This window comes from Pipistrellus kuhlii, unplaced genomic scaffold (genome assembly GCF_014108245.1).
Source record: "Pipistrellus kuhlii isolate mPipKuh1 unplaced genomic scaffold, mPipKuh1.p scaffold_m20_p_8, whole genome shotgun sequence".
NCBI lineage: Eukaryota > Metazoa > Chordata > Mammalia > Chiroptera > Vespertilionidae > Pipistrellus > Pipistrellus kuhlii.
This window is the reverse complement of record NW_023425584.1, coordinates 61,310,813-61,332,372: the sequence shown is the minus strand read 5'-3', so window position 1 is coordinate 61,332,372 and position 21,560 is coordinate 61,310,813. Positions and strand designations below refer to the sequence as shown.

General features: G+C 44.6%; 1 protein-coding gene across 7 annotated transcripts in view; it reads right to left on the bottom strand.

The window, feature by feature from the left end:
* Window positions 1-21,560, bottom strand: part of PALLD (palladin, cytoskeletal associated protein) — a 375,164-nt gene that overhangs the window by 68,040 nt on the left and 285,564 nt on the right. The window contains exon 1 of one of the 7 annotated variants that reach the window (XM_045576651.1): window positions 20,183-20,316. The exons of the other annotated variants lie outside the window; for them this stretch is intronic. The gene's annotated coding sequence lies outside the window, so the exon portion shown is untranslated. Of the gene's footprint in view, window positions 1-20,182; window positions 20,317-21,560 lie in introns of those variants that run through there. 7 annotated transcript variants of the gene reach the window in all.

The following is a 21,560-nucleotide window of genomic DNA, read 5'->3' as shown; positions in this document are numbered from 1 at the left end:
GCCTCCACTGTCAGAGACCTAACACATTCGCAGGAGGCAGGAGTGTGGTGGGCGGGTCTACTACGAGCATGTTGCTAGAATCGCCTATTTAGGGTTTCCATGAACACCATTCATGTGCTCACCCAATACGGGTAAAAGAGTCATAGCGAGGGTTCTATGTTTGTTTGTTTTAACTTCTATCATTACTGGTTTTTGATAAATTATTTACTAGAGTGCTAGCATGTATGCCTTTCAATACAAAAAGGTTTGAATGAACTCAAAAATTTCACAAGAGATTGGCTGACTATCTTGCTAACTTGCCCAATAAAGTTTTCCCCTGCCTCTTTCTTTTGCCTTACGTATGTAGGCCACTTCTGATGTGTGGGAGTCTGAGGAGAAGACACCGTCTGGAGGTGCAGAGAGGGCAATAGTCTCCAAAGTAGAGCAAGAATGGGGGTGTGATTGGCAGGCTTGGACACCCAGGCAGGAAGGGAAGAGAGGGAGGGACTATAAACTGAGACGAAGACAAGAGACTGTAGGAAACGGTGCATCTGCTGCCTGGCAGATGTGGCCCCACTGGCCTTGTCCTCAGTGATACTCTGGCCAGATTCATTCATTCGGCAAATTTTTCTTTTTTCTTTTTTTTTTTTTAAAGAATATATTTTAAAAATATTTTTATTAATTTCAGAGAGGAAGGGAGAGGAAGAGAGAGAGAAACATCAATGATGAGAGAGAATCATTGATCAGGTGCCTCCTGTACACCTCCTGCTGGGGATTAAGCCCACAACCTGTACATGTGCTCTGACCCGGAATCAAACCCTGACTTCCAGGTTCCTAGGTTGACGCTCAACCACTGAGCCACGCCAGTTGGGCTCAGCCAAGTTTTATTGCCTTCCCACAATACATACCAGGTACTGCGATAGGATCTGGGGACATTCATGCTAAGCCAGAGTTAGAAATGCATTTATTTTTTGTCCCACACTTAGCTACCTCTGAGCTCGCCCCAGGAGAACACATTACCAATGACAGAATTAGAAATTGTATCATTAGAAATTACATAAGTGGCAAAGGACATCGACTCTCCCAACAGCAGACTGGATTTTCCAGGCCTGACGAGCAGGGCTGGAATGTGAAGAATTGTCATCTCTTAGAGAACTTTCATGGAGGAGTTTAACAGTGTCCGCCTCCACACACCACTGAAAAACAAGCCACTCTGCATTCAGGGACATGTTTTCCTCTTCTGCTTGGAATTCTCGGTGGAATGGGAGCTGGCGGGAGAGCAGGCCTTCCCTCCAGGAGGGGGGCTTCAAGCAGAGGCCGGAGGGATGCAGGTTGCAGGCCTCATGATAGCCCCTCCCTCTTTCTCCCCTTTCAGGTTCTGGCAGATTACTTCCTTTTAAGTTTCCCAGCTCCACCCTCATACAAAACGTTATCTTTCTAGTCAGATCCTTCATGTCTTCGTATTTTTCAAGAATGAGGGAGGATGAGGGGAGCTGATTACATTTTACAATTCAACAAATACATTGAACAACTGGTTAGGAGTTTGTCGTATTTTATGACACTGAAATGTAGCTAATTCATTCACATGTGTGCGTTATAAAAGAGAATATATATACGGGTGAGGTGGGGCTGAGGAGAGGGAGTGGAGGTGGGGCTGGGTGACATTCTTATCTGACTATGGACAGTGTGATAAGTCAGCCACCTGTGGTCTGAATCTCCACCCCAGCAGTTAGGGAAACTCTCCAAAGCATCAGCGTTTTCTTCTTTAAAAATGGGCAAACAATACCTACGAAATGAGGTCACGAACGTGAAAGGATGACGTCAAACCTGGTTTTTGAGAAATTATAGTCTTTTTCCACTTTCCCTTTAATACTGACAAACTACGAACATGCAGTGTGGTTTGTCCAAAAATTCTTTCTGAGGTCTCAGCATCTAGTGGAGAATTCAACTCAGACATTTAAAAAAGCAGCCCTCCAGTTCTCCGCAGGTTTGTCAATGAACTCGCTGTTACTACAAAAATCGCCAGGTGCCAAAATATACAGTCTCCTCCTCTGATCCTTCCCCTCCAGGAGGAAAGGCTGCCAGAGCATTCGAGAGATCACCTTCAAAAATGCACACCGCCTCCCGCCTCCCCCTCCGGAGCTTATACAGTGAGGAAAATCTGATCTGGCTTCTCGAAAAGTAAACAACAGCAAAACATCCCAAGCACTTCACATGACCCCGGAGCCTTCAAAAGCAGGGCTTGCACAATGGGCATGCGGAGGTCTGGGACCCATTACAGCTCTGTCCTCCAGGGGCAGCTTATCTCCTCCTCAGATGCTATCAGTTTCCAAGGAGAGATAAAGACAAAAGTCAACTGCTGTACCCAGTTGGAATGCAAATGGGTTCAAGAATGTTGCAATACACTAGGAGGACTTGCTTGTGTCTGGATGTGAGCGGCTCTCATGCTGAGGACAGAATCGGAATATTCTGTACACCCCGCAGGAAGGTGTAAAAGACCCCTGCCCCTTCTCCTGAGGTGATTAGTACTTTTTATTCTGTTGCAAGGGGAGAGCTCACGTGTGTCTGCAAGGAATTCAGAAGTAATCGCACTATGAAACAGTGTGGAGAGTGAATGTCTTGAAATTACTTCTTTCCTTCCTGCTATCAGAGCTCCCTGTAGCTTCTGGCATCGATCAAGTCCAAAAATGACATACATATATTCATATTCTTGAATCTTCCCATCATTTGGCAAAAGACAACGATTCAGAATACTTACTCAGTGTGAGCGACTCTAACCCCTTTCTTTCAACTATTTGTGGCGCAAAATGGAAGTATATTCTACCCTGCAGGCTTGCATTCTCCCGATAACACCGATTGAGAAATGGGAGATCAGAGCATCACAATTAGCTCTACTGCTTTTAGCTGTCTCATAATATTCCCAGGACTGTTTCTTCCTAATCTTTTTTCAAAAGGAGTAAGTATCCATTATGGCAAATCAAAGTATAAGCAGACTGATGAATCTCAGAGGGAAGGCCGGGGTAGAGAGGAAGGTGGGGGATTTATATGCATGGACACAGACAATAGTGTGGTGAAGGCCTGGGAGGGGTGGGTGTGGGGTGAAGAGATTCAACGGGGAAAAAAACAAACGGGACATCTGTAATACTTTCAACTATAAAGATAAATTTAAAAAAAAGAAAGTTAAAGTTCTAACATAATAAAGTAAAAGTGAAAATTCTTCCCCATAACCACCCACCCTCATATAATCTACACTTTAGAGCTATCTTTCTAGTACCTTTGCTGTGCAAATATAATACATGTAACACACATATGTTTATAGTTTGGGTTCTGATTCACAAAAATTCAGTCAAACATATGCATTTCTTCTCTGTGATTTTTAAAAAATCTTCCAACATACATCATGGATATCCTCCCATGTCAGTACACCTCTACTCCGTGCTTTTTGATGGCCTTGTGGTATTCCATAGCACAGATCTATAATACCATTCTTTATTAATGACAGACATGATCTCTGTAAGTACTCATTAGTACAGATGGTGTAGTGATGAAGATCCTTTGAACAACTTGCATACTTGTTTTGAGTTTTCTAGAAATTATTTGGTCAAAGGATATGTGAGCCAAACTTTCCTCAAAAATAAGTTATGACTATCTGAAAAAGGAGGGAAGAACAGACAATCCATTTCCAATGTTTTTCCAACTGAACTTTTGGTTCAATTCAATTAAGAAGCATTTAAAACCGGAATGGAAGAGGGCGCACCTATCACATCCAGTCCCCTTTTGGCTAGTGCAGTAATTTCAAGCTTTTTCTTCATTAACCAGTGTTAAAACTATGTTTTGTTTTGGTCTCAGTTGTCAAATAAACAATTTTTCTTGGTAATATTGCTAGCCATAAATGACACTATAGTTGACCCTGGAACAACATGGGTTTGAAGTGTGTGGGCCCACCTATATGCAGATTTTAATAAACACAGTGTGTTTTCCTTACTATTTTCTTAATGATATTTCTCTAGCTTACTTTAAAAATATATATATTTTATTAATTTTTTACAGAGAGGAAGAGAGAGGGATAGAGACCTAGAAACATTGATGAGAGAGAAAACATCGATCAGCTGCCTCTTGCACAGCCCCTACTGGGGATGTGCCTGCAACCAAGGTACATGCCCTTGACCAGAATCGAACCTGGGACCTTTCAGTCCGCAGTCCGATGCTCTATCTACCGAGCCAAATCGGTTTTGGCTTACTTTTATTGTAAAAGTCTCTAGCTTACTTTTATTGTAACAATACAGTACATTATACATATAACATGCAAAATATGTGTTAACCATCTATTTATGTTATTGGTTTCTGACATTGGCAAGGCTTCCAGTCAGCAGTAGGCTATTAGTAATTAAATTTTTGAGGAATAAAAAGTTATATATGGATTTTTGACTGTGCAGAGGGTCAGCACCCCTAACTCCCACATTGTTCAAGGGTCAACTGTACCGCTTATTTCTAGAAGTGGTTAAGAAATGAATGTCCTGGAATTGGTATATCATTACTTAAACTTTTTAAACAATTGATGAGAGAGAGAGAGAGAGAGAGAGAGAGAGAGAGAAGAGAGAGAGAGAGAGAGAAAATTCTTCTATTGATTCTCATATGTGCCCTCATTGGGAAACAAACCCACAACCTTGGCAAATCGGGAGGATGCTCCAACCAAATGAGCTACCTGGCCAGAGCACTGTATCAATACTTCCCAATCTCACTTAGGTAAGGGACAACCGATTCTTTGACAGCCGAGTTTCTCAACCTTTATTGAACCTCAGGATTATCTGGAGAGTTTGAAAGAGCACAGATTGCTGAGAACCTCCTTAGAGTTTCTGATTCAGTAGGTCTGGGATGGGGCCCAAGAATTTTTTTAAAAAAATATATTTTATTGATTTTTTACAGAGAGGAGGAGAGAGGGATAGAGAGTTAGAAACGTCGATGAGAGACAAACATCGACCAGCTGCCTCTTGCACACCCCCTACTGGGGATGTGCCCGCAACTAATGTACATGCCCTTGACGGGAATCGAACCTGGGACCTTTCAGTCCGCAGACCGATGCTCTACCACTGAGCCAAACCGATTTTGGCGGGGCCCAAGAATTTTAATTTCTTACACTATCCCAAGTGATGTGAATACTCCTGGTGTGAGGACATGTTTTTTATTTTTATTTTTTTAGAACCACTGCTTTCCAGAATGCTCTAAAATTATTGGGCATAAAGTTGCAATTATCTTACTCTGGTTAAACTTTCATTTACTTGAGTATAAGTGATAATCAGTCACCTTAGTTACTGTAATACATCTTCCTTTTGTTAACATCACTGCTATGGCATATACGTTCTTAAATCTGTAGGCAGCAAGCGGCAAACTTCCACATGGAGGATTCCCTGGTGACCTCTTATGCATCATACTCACTCTCCCTCACATAATTGGTGCTTAAAATTCATATAAGCAAAAGCAACATAATCCCACCTCTTTACCATCTTGCAAAGGAAACTCTTTGTTAATCAGATGTTACTGGTATCGACAGTGATGTCTTAAACGTTCTCTAAAGCCGTAAGTGTAGGATCATCACCAGGTACCCATAGCTGCTTAAATTACACATATCAAACAGACAAACTTAGCTCTCAGTTACCAAGTTATAAAAGCAAACATGAACAGGAATGACAAACTTACCCTTCACTCTGAGTGTGAGGGGTGGACCTATAGAGCACTTCCAATATATTTCCCAGGAAAGTGTGAGGGGGATGTAAATTGAACAAATGTACAAGATACCATTACACCACATGACAGGATAGTGAATTTTGTTGACGAGGAAGAAAGTAGATCTTGTGTTTCAAGATCGCCAGATCTGTCAGGATGCATTATTTAACTAGAGACTTTTTCACCCATCGGTTGTGATACACCTGGTTCATGGTGTGCTTTAAGAGCTGAAGTTATAGCAACAGTAGTTGAATTCGTGTTAGAGAAGATAATTTAGTATCTTCTCTTAGGCCAGTGGTCATCAACAGAGCCAAATAGCAACAGTACAACAATTGAAATTTCTTTTGAGTGCTGAAAACCGACTTCTGCCCATGAGCCACGAAGTTTCAATCCCACTGTGCATGTGTGCCCGCACTTGGTATTTTGTGGAAGAGCCACACTCAAGGGGCCAAAGAGCGGCATGTGGCTCGCGAGTGCAGTTTGCCAACCACTGTCTTAGGCGATCACTAAGCAAAAAAAGAAAGAGCAAAAACAATGATTCTAAAACAACTATTTGCCCTTAAAGTATTGGAAGAGAAAGCCTCAGTCATTCAGACCACATTAATTTGAAATCTGTGATGCCTCAGAGAGTTTTTCACTAACAATTAAAGAAGGGGGCTTGATAAATCAATAGCATAAAGATCAGCAGGACTGTTTAATACAGGCTACTCTCAAGCCCTTAGGAAGCACACATTGCATTAATATTTAAAACCATGGCTCTCCTCACTAACACTTTCTCAGTCTTTGACTATTTGAGTTCTTTGTATGAATAAATCTTTCCTTTTAAAGAATTTTTTATGAGATTGGAGTCTTTTAAACTCACAGAACCTGTCTAGTGGATAATCAAAATCAGACGATGTTGTGAAAAAGAGCAAAGATATTAATAAGAAGTAATAAAAAGGCCCTAAGATGCCTTTTTAAAGCATCTAGAAAGATTTTTCACAACAGATATTGAATCTATGGCTAAGCCACAGGCATATCAATCACACAGAGATTGATGTTAAAATAGAGAAATCAACAGACTTCTTATATGGGCAGGTTATGAAATATTCTGATCAATTTATGAATGCATCCCTTCGTAGAAAAAGCCATTTGCATGTTTTCCATGACTCTTAGGGTGTGACCAGCAAGGCCTTTCACAGTCTGGTAACACCCTCCTCATCACCCTCCACGCTGTCTTCGCCAGTCACGTAAGCTGCCCACATCCGCTAGACACACAAGCTCTGGGCCTTTGGACATGTAGCTGAGCTGCCCTCCCCAACCCAGCTTCAACCTTTATCACACTTATCCACTGCCAGGCCTTTGCTACCCTCAAGCAGAGCTGCTCACCCCATCTTCTGAGGACTTTGTGTCTATTTCTATTACAGGCCCAATCAATCCATCCTGCTGTGGGGCTCCCCACCCCCACTCACCCACCCCCAGGCCATATGAGGTCCTGGCCAACCTCGTATTCACTCCGGGAAACGCTGAGCATAGAATACATTGCAAAGGCATTTGTGGAGTAAAGGCAGGAGACTGGATTTGTTTGCTCGCTGTTTAAAGCATATGGAAAGATTTTCAAGTATGTCATATTCCGACAGTAACTTTTTAATATTTGGAATTCATCCTCTATTTATGAGGAAGTTGGCAGGGAAGATGTGCTGGGGGATATTATAGTTCAATTTCCTGTTGCACAACTTTTTTTTCACCTCATATATTCTAATAAATCTTAGATAAAATTAGATTTCCATGGCTTACGGAATACCACAGAAATCACACAGCCCTGTGCACGGAGGGCGTACGGCCTTGAGGGGTGACTGGGACTCAGAAAAGCTCAGCGTGAGCTCTGTGCTGCCTGACCTCCCTCAGAAACGCTTGAACTTCTCAAGGTTCATTTTTTTCCTTCTGGAACACAGATCTGCACATAATTTTTTAAAGGATAAACAATGATCTCATGGGATTGTTGGAAGAATTAACATAGGCTGTATATAAAAACACTGAAAATTAACGATAAACGAATAATGCAATCCGTTTGGACTTGGGGATAAAAGAAAGGTCAATCAAGAGCCACTTTTATTTCCGGACACAGTCAACCATGAGGATGGTTAATTTTTAGAGGTGAACTAGTCATCGTTTGCTGGGAGGGTTGTGGCCTAGATCAAAATGAAACAAAAACGAAGCTCTTTGTTGATTTGCACAATCAGGTACAATACTTTCCTCATGGATAATAATAATTCACAGCAGATGCACACATATAAACCTCATTCTAATGGGCACCTACATTGCCCTTCTCTAGTCTGCTAAAAGCCAAGCATTCCTCATTCCTTCTCCACTTTCACAGAAGTAGTAAAAAAAAGAAGAAAAGAAGAAAAAAGAAAAAGTAAAGCTGTAATTATTCTTGAGGCAATATGAGAGGCACCCATATTTTGGCAAGGTGTGGTAGATTTGGCAGGTAAGTCCAATTTCCGTAGCATTGCGTCCGGCCCAGGAAATGTCCCAGGTGGCCTGGAATGGGGAAGCTGCTGCCAGTTTTCGGGTACGGGCTTGCCACCCCGGGATGACATCATTTGACTGCATGCTTTGCTCTGGTTGCCCCACAGAAGCCTCGGCATTCAATTAGTCTCCATTTTTCTGAAATACCTCCTGTGAGTCCAAAAGCCTAATATGGAAAGCCTCGGATGCATGTGATGAGCCTCCTTGGCAATTAACATAGCAGAAGCATTTCCTAATGTACACCTCAGAACCTGCACGAAGGGCAGACTTTACCTGGAATAATGGGCTGTAACTATGACCACACATTTTCTCAACAGAACTCTTTAAAAACATTAAAAACAACAACAACTGATTTCAGAGAAGGAGGGAGAGGGAGAGAAAGATAGGAACATCAATGATGAGAATCATTAATTGGCTGCCTCCTGCACACCCTCTACTGGGGATTGAGCCTGCAACCCAGGCATGTGCCTTGACTAGAATCGAACTGTGACCTCCTGGTTCATAGGTCAATGCTCAACCACTGAGCCATGCAAGCTGGGCATGCCAACAGAACTCTTACAGCACATAAATACTATGTTACACGTGTTTATCCCGAGGTCTAAGAGATCACTGAAAACCAAATGTAAACGGAAAGTGCTCTTTTCAAACTATGTAAACTTTTCTCTAACTTGAGCTACACAAAGAAGATCCACTCTTGGCCAGGTGGAACCTGTGATTTTTGCAAGTGGAGCTTTTTCCTGTTTTACCAAATTCATGAATTACCCCATGTTTCCCAAATCAGAGTATGTCCAAAAGGTATTGTTTTCTGAAACATAAATTAGCATAAAGAATTCTAAAAGGTTTGCAGGGAAGTCTTTTATGGATGTGGCATTCCCCACTAATGGTAAACCTTACTGCATTTGGAAGTCCTGTCTGGCAAAGCCATGGCACATGCTCAGAAGCTAGAGCCGGGTTCCCTGAGCCAGGCTATACTGTATATGTCCCTGGCCTATGCATACCCTGATACATACGCAAGCATGCCTTTGTGTCACCACCCCTATCGTCATTCTGGGGGTAACAAGCATTTGGGACCTTTGTGAAGCTTTATTTCTCATATAGTTTTACCGATTATGCACAGACTTAGAATTTGAACTAGAATGCGGCACTTACTCAGACTCAATGTCTGAGATAACATCTTTCTACTTCTCCAAGACTAGGGACTCGTATCCCATAGGATCTTCACCTTGTTAAAACTTTCAACCAAACATTCCATGAGAGCTTGGGAAGAAGAGGAAGAGGGAAGAAGTAGATGGAATTCGATGGGGATACCTTTTATTTCCCTGGGATATTAAAGCTGAGGAGATGTCAGTTTGCAAACATACGAAATGATCCCGTTGAATATCGGTTTGTCTTCTGCTTTCCAGAATTGTCCAGCGGAGTGATATTAGATACCCAGGGAAGCCACCTTGCTTCAGGGTACACATAAATGATAGAATCTGAAAAGTTACTTGGAATAGTTTTCTATTTCGAGATTTAGAAAAGTCTAAATCTAGGCCCGTCACAAGCATGACAAGGTTGAGACTTGTGAAACCCAAGGCTATTTATGAAAGCCAAGTCTTACTCATTTAAAAATACCAGGACTTTTGCTTCATCCTAGGAGGGGAGGTGGGAAGGGCAGGTGTCCTTACCTCTGATACAGATTTTTTTTTTTTTTTCTGATACAGATTTTTAAAACCTAGTGAAGAGTGGCTGTGACTTTCCCAAAGGCATAGATGTCATAGGACTAGGGTCTCCTGACTCCAACTGCGCTGTGTGTGTTTTTTAAAGAGAGATTTTTTTTTAACACTGATTTCAGAAAGGAAGGGAGAGGGGGAGAGAGAGAAACATCAATGAGAGAGAGAATCATTAATCAGCTGCCTCTTTACTTGCGTAGAAGCCATCAGAGACCCAGGGGCAATGCGGGTTGTCTGGGAAGGGACAGCTGTCTGTGCAGAGCCCATCAAGAAGACAGACAGCTGAAACTGGTTTGGCTCAGTGGTAGAGCGTTGGTCTGCGGACTGAAAGGTCCCAGGTTCGATTTTGGTCAAGGACATGTACATTGGTTGCGGGCACATCCCTGGTAGGGGGTGTGCAAGAGGCAGCTGGTCGATGTTTCTCTCTCATTGACATTTCTATCTCTCTATCCCTCTCTCCTCCTCTCTGTAAAAAATCAATAAAATATATATTAAAAAAAAAAGAAAAAAAAAGAAGACAGACAGTGAGGGGAGAGCCATGTCTTCCATTGGTTCAGAAAATGAAAGGCAGCAGGAAGCACGCCTAGAAGTCACTGATGCATCTCTAAACGCAAGCTAACAACACCATTAACTCGAGATAGCTACGCCAACATGCAGGTTTGTGGGCTGCCAAGAAAAACACCAGGTGTACGCTCACCTTGCCAGAAGATGACCCATAGGTTCAGTCAGACCCTGTGGTTTCAAAATACTTTAACCTTTAATCTGACTGCTCAGAGCTAGGATGCCGTCAGTCTTTTCCAGATTCATACTTTTCGTTGAATGTCTCTTGCCAATAAGATATAATTTTTAACAATGGAAGTTGCACAATATTTGAAACCAGACCTAAAGCACAGCAGTGAAGGATGGACTGATGATCTCAAAGTCAGAATAAATCCCAAAGCCTTATGCAGAAGAACCATGCCCACGGTTCAGTTTAAGATGTTCAGTCTTCATCATATTCTTTGCTAATTACTCACATGACTGAATATTAATACTGTGGCTGGATTACACTGTGAATGCTACATAATTATTTTATTTAAACCAATAATTGTTTTTACTACATACGCTATAAGAACATGTACTATCAATGCAATTTTGAAATACACACTAATTATAGATGTAAGAGCACTGTAGTAAAGTGAAACAACTATAAAAGCCACAATAACATTGAGCAAACATTTAAGAGTCCAATCTGATTATCCTTCTCTTTCATTTTCAGATTTCTATTTGGCTTAAGAAGCAGACAATCAGAATGACCATGTTAGAAAGAAAATAGACGCACAGCAAGACCAAGCTCCAAGCAGACTGAGGAAGTCCCGCTGGGCCTGCCTGGGAGCTACTGATGTGATAGATACGTACACACAGAAGGACCAGACACAAGGCAGCCGGAGTCCCAGCCACAGAGCGACTGCCACTCAGCTGCTAGCCCAGGGCAGGTGGCCACATGGCAGAGAGTGTTTCTGGGTAGTTCCCTGGGAAACCCAACCAGATTTTTCCATGAGAATCACTTTGTCAAGTAAACTGGTCTTCGGGATTTTAAACATCTGGCATTCACCCTAAAAACTTTCCTCCTAAAACTTGTTATCAGTGAGTTGTCATCCTGAACTTCTCCACCTGACTGCCAGATCCGCCATCTGTGCCAAGGCTTTCTGGAAATTCTGCAAGTGCCCTTGGTGCACATTTTCAAGCGATAATATCACCCTGTGTCTCAGATGATGCCAAGTGGGCTGAAGAGTAAAACACAGTGCCCGGCCAGTGTGGCTCAGTGGTTGAGCATCAACCTATGAACCAGGAGGTCACAGTTCTAGTCCTGGTCAGGGCACTTGCCCAGGTTGTAGGCTCGATCCCCAGTGTGGGGCGTGCAGGAGGCAGCTCATCAACAATTCTCTCTCTCATTGATGTTTCTCCCTTCCCCTCTCAAATCAGTAAAAAAAATTTTTTAAATTAAAAAAATCTCTTTTTTAAAAAACACACACAGCACAGTTGGAGTCAGGAGACCCTAGTCCAATGACATCTATGCCTTTGGGAAGTCACAGCCACTCTTCACTAGGTTTTAAAAATCTGTATTAGAGGTAAGGACACCTGCCCTTTCCCCTTCCCTCCTAGGATGCAGCAAAAGTCCTGGTATCTTTAAATGAGTAAGACTTGGCTTTCATAAATAGCCTTGGGTTTCACAAGTCTCAACCTTGACATGCTTGTGACGGGCCTAGATTTAGACTTTTCTAAATCTCTAAATAGAAAACAATTCCAAGTAACTTTTCAGATTCTATCATTTATGTGTACCCTAAAGCAAGGAAGTTGACCTCCACGGGGAAAAATCTGGCAGCCTCACACATCGGGTGGCTTCCCTGGGTATCTATCACTCCGCTGGACAGTTCTGGGAAAGCAGAAGACAAACCGATATTCAACAGAATCGTTTCGTATGTTTGCAAACTGACAGCTCCTGCTGGCCGTGTCTGAAGAAGGGCCAGGGAATGCTTGGGCTTGGACCACGGCCGTCCTATCCTTAGATGATTTTTCTGCCTTTGAGAGAGATTTGCAGCGTCTGATGTACCACTCTCTCATGCACATAAAAGCTTGGGGAAGGCGAGGGCCAACTCCTTATCTCCTGTCCTGGGTATCTTGCAGTCACTTGCCTGGACAGATTTATAGTGGCTGGTGTGGACAGTATGTGCTCAAACATTCTGTTACATAACACGATTGTGTGACATGTGAGTACATTTGGATGCATTTTGTCTCTTAATAAGTGCCTAAAATAGATCTTTAAAAAAAAAACACATGTCACCTTTCATATAAATACAGCCATTTATAGTTATGAAGACACATTAAAAAGAAAAAAAAATGAGGCTCTTCCAAGGAAAACCACAAGTTTTTCCAATTCCAGTGAATTGGCTCACTTGTGGTTTTACAGGGCTACGCTTTGCTTCAATATTGTCATTGGGCAGGTTTTGCAAAACGTAATCACATGAGAGCATCTGTATGCCCCCGTCAGACGCTGAGCATCACCTGTTGTCACTTCCTGCTTTCTTCGGGGGCAGAGCCGTCTTCTCCCAAAGCTTTACCACTGGTGCTGACAATCCCCAAATCCCTGCCTCTCTCTCTGATCTCCTTCCAAATATGAGGCTTAGATCTCTCACTGCTTCCTGGACACCTCCACTTGGTGTGTGCAAAGCCCAACTTGCCTCGCTTTCAGGACTCCTCCGCCTCCTGTTCCGACTTCTGTATTCAGTCCCAACTGCCCGGCTGGCAGGATCCTGAGAATAATGCTTGGCGCATCCCCTCCCTGACCCTTCATGCGCCATCGACCCATCAACGCCAAGTGCAGTTAATTCTGTCTTCTAACTTCCCCTAGGAATCCAACCACTTGGTTTAGTTCCTTTGCCTCTAACTTAGTTGGTGCCATTTAATATCTACTTCCTGCATTGTTGTAACCACCCTAACTGGGTCCCAGCTGGCTGCCTGCAGTGTGCTAACCCACCGGCATGACAAAGCCGAAGCAGAAGACATCTTTGTTCCCTTCAGCGAAGACATAGCCTGGTAGGAATGAGGTTTGGTTTATGTAGCCGTTGGAGAATACAAAAGAGCATACAATTAAGAGTTGTTTCACAGTCTAAGATTCAACCTTAGTATTACAGAGATGGAATTGACTCTGAAATAATAAGCTATAGAATAACTGGCATCCAGGAGCTATTTTAGGGACTAGACATGCCAGAGCATTTCAGAATAGGGAGAGGTTAGCATGACGAAATTTTTGGACAAATGTGCCTGAAGTTTATGACAGTAGTCACTCAATAAGCACTTACCATCCTTCTCCTAAGTGCTGGGCTTTGCTGCACATACAAATGACAAATAAAGAAAGAACAGCACTGCAGTGCCTCTTCTAAAGAGGTGAACAGATTCCAGAGGTCCAATGTACTGTGGATGTTGAGTCAGAATTCAACTTTAGGCTGACCCGGAGTGTACCCCTCACCAGCTAAATTCAGGCACCTCCTCTCCCAGGTGACTGTTTCACACCTTCTCTTTCCTCAAACTTCCCTCAGACATTCATTCTCAGCTCATGACTCCCCCTTCCTATGTCACTGAGAAAATAGAAACAATCCATGGGGCTGAAACCGGTTTGGCTCAGTGGTAGAGCATTGGTCTGCAGACTGAAAGGTCCCAGGTTCGATTCCGGTCGGGGGCATGTACGTTGGTTGCAGGCACATCCCGGGTAGGGGGTGTGCAAGGGGCAGCTGGTTGATGTTTCTCTCTCATCGACGTTTCTAGCTCTCTATCTCTCTCTTCCTCTCTGTAAAAAATCAATAAAATATATTTTAAAAAAGAAACAAAGAAACAAGCCATGGAGAACAAGCTCGCATGGCCACTTCCATCCACTCCTTCCTTGCATCCTGGCCCAGGTGCTGCCTTCTTCCCAGGACTCAGTGCCTGTTGCCACGGCGGAGCACCCAGCCATCTCAAGGATGTCTCTCCCCCAACTGTCCCCCTCTTTCCTGACCCCTGGACAGACAAGCTCAAGCCCTTTATCTATTGTTCTTTTCAAAATATATATATTTGTAAAGATTTCAGAGAGGAAGGGGGAGGGAGAGATAGAAACATCAATGATGAGAGAGAATCATTGATTGGCTGCCTCCTGTACGCCCCCCATTGGGGACTGAACAGCCACAACCCGGGCATGCGCCATGACCTCTTGGTTCATAGGTGGATGCTCAACCACTAAGCCATGCCGGCAGGGCTCTGTTATTCTTAGATAGCTCCTCAGTCCCTTGCTGGAGTGCTGACAGTGACTGATGAGGATGGCACATACCCGAGTATTTGGTGTTACAAGAGAATTTGGATTGCTGCGATAGATAAACAGCAGCATCAGTACTCATGGACTCCTGCTAACTCGCTGCCACTCTGCAGCCCGATTCTCTCTCACTGAATCGCAGCCTGACATCTAACCTCACATTATCCCCTCCCCTGTCCTCCTTCTCCTCCCCCTCCCCAGCTTTATTTTCCCCACAGAGCACGTAATTCCACCTGAAGCACTAGATGTTCAGATTATTTTGTTTACAAGTTGTCCCTACCACTGGAATAAAGGCTCTATGAAGGCAAGGAATTTTGCATATTTGTCTGTCTAGGTCACGACTTTATTCCTGGAGTCTTAGCCAGGAAACAGGACATGCCTACAACATTTGCTTTATGAACAAGGCCCCGGCTAGACTGGTTCTGATCTGTGTGACTCTGGGCTGATCGCGGACTGTCTCAGAAGCCCCTTTCCTCCCTTTTAAGGGAGGGGCGCCAACGGAATTTACTCCGTGGGATGGTGGTGAGGGTTAACCAACAGAGCGTGTTAAACATTTCAGTACGTTCCCTGGTTCAAAGTGAGTGGTCAACGAATGGCACTTACTATATGGTTACTTAAAACACAGTAATTATACATTAGCACCAAGTTTACCTGCAGTCTGTCCACTCCCAAATAGGTACCTGTTTGGGAATTTTGTGAACTGGCATCAGAAAGAAAAAATAAAATGCCTGTACGTTTGCTTTCCTTCTATTACCAAGATTCCATTTAGTAAAGCCTACCCTTGGCTTTAAAAAACTGAAGATACAACCAAGTAGTGCTGATGTCCAGGTCCAGTTTCTATAGCAAAAGATGATGTTTAGTAAGGAAATCATGACAACCAACAGGCAGCTCCCACCGCCTGGCTAGCCAACACACGCCCCACAGCGGACTGATAACTCGCCAAACATCTGTCCTGTTTCCATGTCCCTCCCCCTCTTCTATTTCCCCGCTGTTGCTATGAAGCCAGCTTACAGCTGGGATCCCCCTCCCCACAGCTGTCGGACCGGGTGGGATCTCTGTTAGCATTAGGGGAGTATGAAAGGAAATGTATCTCTGTGTACCTTCATTTTCCCTTCGGGGTTTCAATGGAAAAAGAGAAGGTGGGGTCCTATTTGCCATTGTTGCTGGGATTAAAAACCATTATAAAAAAATCAGGTTGGGCTCTGAGTGCATTTTCCCAGAAAAAACAAAAACAAAAACAACACAAACAAACCTGTTATATATAGTGCCTCAATGCTAAGGTGCAATTCATAAAACAGAACGCTTCAGCGCCGATTTCTGGGCAGTGCTGGGCACCTCTCTGTGTTCAGAGCGTCCGGCCACCAACGCACGAATCCACTGTCGGGATCCAACCACGTGAATGCTGAGAGCTGCTTGCTAATTCTCAGATTCTTCTGGATGAAGGTCCTGGGGTACGTCATTTCTGTGGGAACTAGGCCCCGATCACAGTTCTACGACACCAGAAATGGGGTGGGCCTACCTCTCAGCATTTGGTGAGAACGCAAGGCGGTCAAGACTGCGATGCACCCAGCAGAGCCTGGTTAGGGATAACTATTGAACAAAGGTTAGTTCTCTTCCTCCATTGGTCAAACTTCAGTCTATTCCTTTTACTTGGTTTTATGTGCCTTCCTCTGAGTCTATTTTTGAACTCTTCTATATGGAAAAAACATTGCACAGTGATGCCAACAGAAACCAGAAAGCGGCCATTGGCGCATTTCTGCTGGCTGACACACCTTGTCTGCAAATGGCAGCTGCTCCCGCAGGAGGAAACCTTTTCCATCCAAGAAGCCTTTCCACCCAGAAGTCCATGCCAAAGGGTGAAAATCACCCTCTTCGCTTACCATAGCGGCGGAGCCCTGGCTGTGGGGCCAGCGCACTCAGAGGGAGACGGGGAACTGACATTAACTAACCACCTCACATGCTCGGTTTGTTTCCTTGTAGTCCTTACCCAAAACACACAAGTAAGAGCCTCCCCTAACTGGATGGCCTATGTTAACAATCACAGCTAACCCTAAAGCACAGAACCCGCAAGGCAGCTACGACTTACTGCTCGGGAAGTGACCTGTGCCTTTCCTGGTGGATGGGGCTGGGCAGAAAGCTGTGCCTTCCCCTGGCTTCAGCACAGGGTACCCCGTCTCCTCCACCACCACCTCAGGCCTGCCTTACTTCCCTGTTATCTCCATGCCATTGCCACCAGACTGGGCTAGTGCTTCCCACTCATAACATCTCCTTGGATGAGACCTTTCTCATCTACCATCTCCTATTGTTTTTCCTTTGACAAAATCTGATACAGAGCATTCCCTGGTTAAAAAAATAAGAATAAAAATAAAAATGAGAAGCCTTGTATTAGTGTACGCTCTCAAAGTCTTTCGAGGGCCAAAAACCCAGGACACAGAACTAGGCAGAACCCAGTGCCTCAGTTTTATTATGATCCTGGGCAACATTCTTATGTTCCCTACATCCCTCTTTAAAACCTGGTAGAGTTCCATTTCTTGTTCTCGATATTATTGGAGTGAGCTAATCAGCATAATGTACTGGGAACACTTTCAAAGAAGAGTTTAGGGCTCTTTATACATATTCCTAAATTTTAAAAGTGTATATTTAGCATCGATCCCCTTCCCCCATTTACTTGAAGAAGATAATTATTTTGCAGGCTATTAAATAGTAGGTGATTTTAGAAATATAGTGAATCGTGCTACCCAATGTTTATCTGGATCTTTTGAAATAAATGCTGAAGGAGCATAACGCATTTTGATGTGAAATTGTTTATGTGGAAATACACATGAAAGAAGAGACAATGTCTAGCATATATTTTTACAGTTCTCCTTAATTGTGAAACTAACCTGGAAATCGATGTGCGTGCGTGTGTGTGTGTGTGTGTGTGTGTGTGTGTGTGGACCAACAATTGTTTTGACAAAAATTAAACAAATTAACAACTTCCTCTTGAAATGATGACTTTTAGTACCTTGAGCAGCGTAGACTCCTTGATAATTTCCAGGAAATGCATTGTCATTCACTACCTATACAGTTGTTTCAACTATAGTAGAATATAACATTTACTATCATCTAGGGAAAAATATATTTTAGGAGAGGGGAAAGACCAACTATTCTCAAAAGTAGTACAAATACTATAACTGTTCTACGTAAAAGTTTTAAACATCAGCCACAATACATCCTATAAGTAGTATTCATTTTTTATTCTATCTGAAAAGTTTAAGAAGTCAACGAAAAGCCAGAGCCCACAGGCCCTCCTGAAGCACGCCAGGGCTGCTCTGCCCAGGACAGCTACCTATTGTTTACAAAGTCAGCGTCCTCACCTGGGACAGACAGAGCATTCAGTTATCACAGCGTGTTCAAAGCAGGTGCATCATACCAGCTGCCTGTAGCATACCAGCTGTCAGAATTCTATGATTCATGGGTTTCAGCAGTCACAAAAAATAAAGCGACACTATTCTCCACCACCTACCCATCTCTCCCTACAGAGCATCAACTTTTCACACCGCCACAGAGATGGTTAGGGTGTCGGCATATTTTGTTATTCATTGCACATGCCGAATTTCCTATTAATGGATGTATTGTCGGCACTGGGCAACCTATCCTGATGCTTATTCTAAAGACGAAAATGTAAACAAATTTTATTTATATATAATAAGTGGAATAAGTTAAAAGATAAAGCTCAGGAATTGATTATGTTGGTTATATAGCTCTTGCCAATTCATCATACATACTTCAAGGATGTACTAACCACTTAGTAACTTCCTCTCTCTTAAGGCATAACTCTTACAATCACAATACAAGACACTTTAAACTACCTCTTATGTCAATCAATATAAACAGATTAGGAGGAAAAGTTTCCTCAAACCTCTTCTCACTGGATCCAAGTCTGCCAGGTCTTGAGGACACTAGTATCCTCTTTCCTTGGGATGCAAAAAAGCTGATGCCTTTTTGTTGAGGTTGAAGCAATCAAACCAAACTCCCTGGACAGTCAACTGGCCAGTTTTCCTTTAGTGTTGGCTATTGAGACAGTTCTGACAGGAGCCTTCACCACACAAACCAAGAAAATACCCTTCAAGGCAAAGCTTAGCAGTTTCTAGAGTTGGTGAGACCATTGCTAAGTCTGAAGGACTGCAGTGGGGTCGTGGGGGCAGGGGCCAGGAGAGACGGTAGCTTTTCCAGGAACATACTATTCCATTCCATGCCTGCTTTTCTCACGCTGGTTCTCTGTGACTGCAAATCAAAATGTGGAGCCAGCTAGCGCGGGACCCCTAAAGGCTCCGGGGCCTGATTGGTGAATGAATCCAAGGCGGTCCTGGTGTTTCGCTTGCAGCCTGCAGACCAGCAATAGAGTGTGACTAGTTCGGGCCTGCTATATAGCAAAACCTGGCCCTGCAGAATGAGGAGACGCAGGAGTCCAAGGAGACCCTGCCTCTGCTCCCCACCTCTATCCCCCCTTCCAGGCCTGCACCCCTCTTGGGTCCGGGGCGAGTGTGAAAGTCCCAAAGTGGATCCGAGCTCAAGTGACCCAATTTTCCTTTCCAGAGTCCTGGGCCACTCAGCATTCGGGAAAGTTATGCCCCCAAATGTTAAATAAGGCAAACGAGAGAAGCCCTAGCCCCGGGTTAGAGGCCAGCAGAGCGCTCAGAGTCCTTCCAGCCGCTGCTAAGTCTGCAGCCTCGTCCTGGTCAGACCCGCACCCCAGCCTGGGCTAACAAAGCCGCAGCGACTCCCGGGCAGGGGTAGAGCTGAGCAGCAAGCCTGGGACCGCACCTACTGTGTGCGGGCCACCGCCCGGGCCGGGAGAGTCCCCCAAGCCACAAACTCTCTTTGAAGGACGCCAAGGCGGGTGCACCTTTCTTAAAGCAAGGAGGTGGGTTTGAAGAGGGGCGAGGAGGTGGCGCCCAGGCTTGGCTGGGGATGGATGAATCCCTCCTTCCCCCAGGGAATGAGATCATCCCTTCCCTACCCTCACCACCCCCCCCCCCTCGCCCCTCATCTCTGCCAGCCTCGCGGGTTCTGCCCCCCTAAGCCAGGTCCGATCCCCTAGGAGAGGAGCCACGATTAAAGGAGGGATGGGCTCAGGGAAGTCACTAGTAGGAGAGCGGACGGGATCACTCGTGGCAGCAAAGCATCCCCCGTTATGATGCCAAATTCCCGTCCGGAGCTCAGCTCTCAGTGGTGCGTGCACAGATCAGACCAGGGAGGAAGGCAGCTCGGCGAGGGGACCGTCGGTGGTGGAAACTCTGTATTTACAAATTTTGCCGCCACCTCCCCCCAAACACTTCCCCTCTTCCCCTTTTACAGTCTTCCTACCCCCAACTCTTTGGCCAACCTGCGCCCTCCACTCCCTTTATGCATTCCCTTCTTTCAGCCCAGGGCGGGCTCCCCAGCCTACCTCGGGTGTCGGGGGCTCCCCTTGGCTCTCCGGTCCCGGGTCGATGCTGCCTCTGGGGCAGCGGCGCCCGCAGGTACCGGGCTATATACGCGCCGTGACTCAGTGAGCCCCAGGGAAGGCTCTGCCGGCGGCGGCCCTTCAAAATAAGAGTCTCAGCCCAGCCAGGAGGCCAGCGGGGCAGGAGAGAGGAGAGAGGAGAGAGGAGAGAGAGGAGGCGTGGCTCGGTCTGGAAGCTGCACTGGCCCGCCCCCGCCCCTCCCCTTAACCAAGCCCTGCCCTCTGCATCTCTCTGGGCTCAAGCCCCTTCCTGGACAGCCAAGTGATGACCTGGGCTTTCCCCACAACTTTCAAAAACTGATAACGGAAAATAACTTTTTTCCCCCTAGACCAATGGAGATAGGGTTGCATGTTAGTATGAGTTGTGATTGTGTGTGTGTGTGAGTGTGTGTGTGTGTGTTGTGTTTCCCCCTCTCTAGACTAAAAAGCAGGGTGTTCAATAAACCTGGCTCCTGGGCAGCATGGAGAGCTAAGAAATGGAAGCTCTCAGTGGAATGGAACAGTCTTGCAGGAATGACAAGGCGGGGCGGGGCCAGCGGGGTGGGAGATTAGGGATCAGCTCCCACATTAAACCTGGGAGCTGAGGGTTTGCAGGTAGTATGCAGGATGACTGGGCAGCCCTTAAAAGAAAAAGCACAAATAATCATTTGGTACCCTTATTTTTTAAAAAGAGAAAGGATTATCTCTAGATTTTCATGAGTTAGTTTACACTGATCTGTGTATCAATGAGTAACTGAATCCAGGAGCCCTCGGGGTAAGAACTGTAGTAGTCTGAGTTAGCAACTTCTCAGGAACGCTATCCTGATCCCCCGTCTTCTCTCACAAACTACTAGAGGCTCTGAGTCACTTGTTTTGACTTACTACAACGGGGGATTTCTATAGATGTGTTTTAAAGGAAGACACTGACTCATTGATTCCGAAAGTTAGATTCCTGTGTAAAATGTGTCAATGATGTGGGCTTCCCCCTATGTCCAGATCAGCAACTTTCCCCTTTCACACACTTGGTGAAGGAAACCCCTGCTCTGTGCATAATCCTCCCATGGCCGGGTTAGGGCACGATGTGACAGTCATTTCTGTCTGTCCCACAGTGTGTGCTCCTTCACCACTGGGACCAATTCTCTTGACACACAATAAACTGTCAAAAAAGCGAACGAATAAAATGAACTGTCAATAAAATGAACGAATGCTAATACCTGACATTTATTGAACACCTGCTGCTTTGCCAGGCCCTTCTGCCCAATGGTCATCAAGTAATGCCAATAAATGCTGATGAGATCCTAATAGCTCATACACTGCGCTTAAATGGCCTAGTAATTTCATA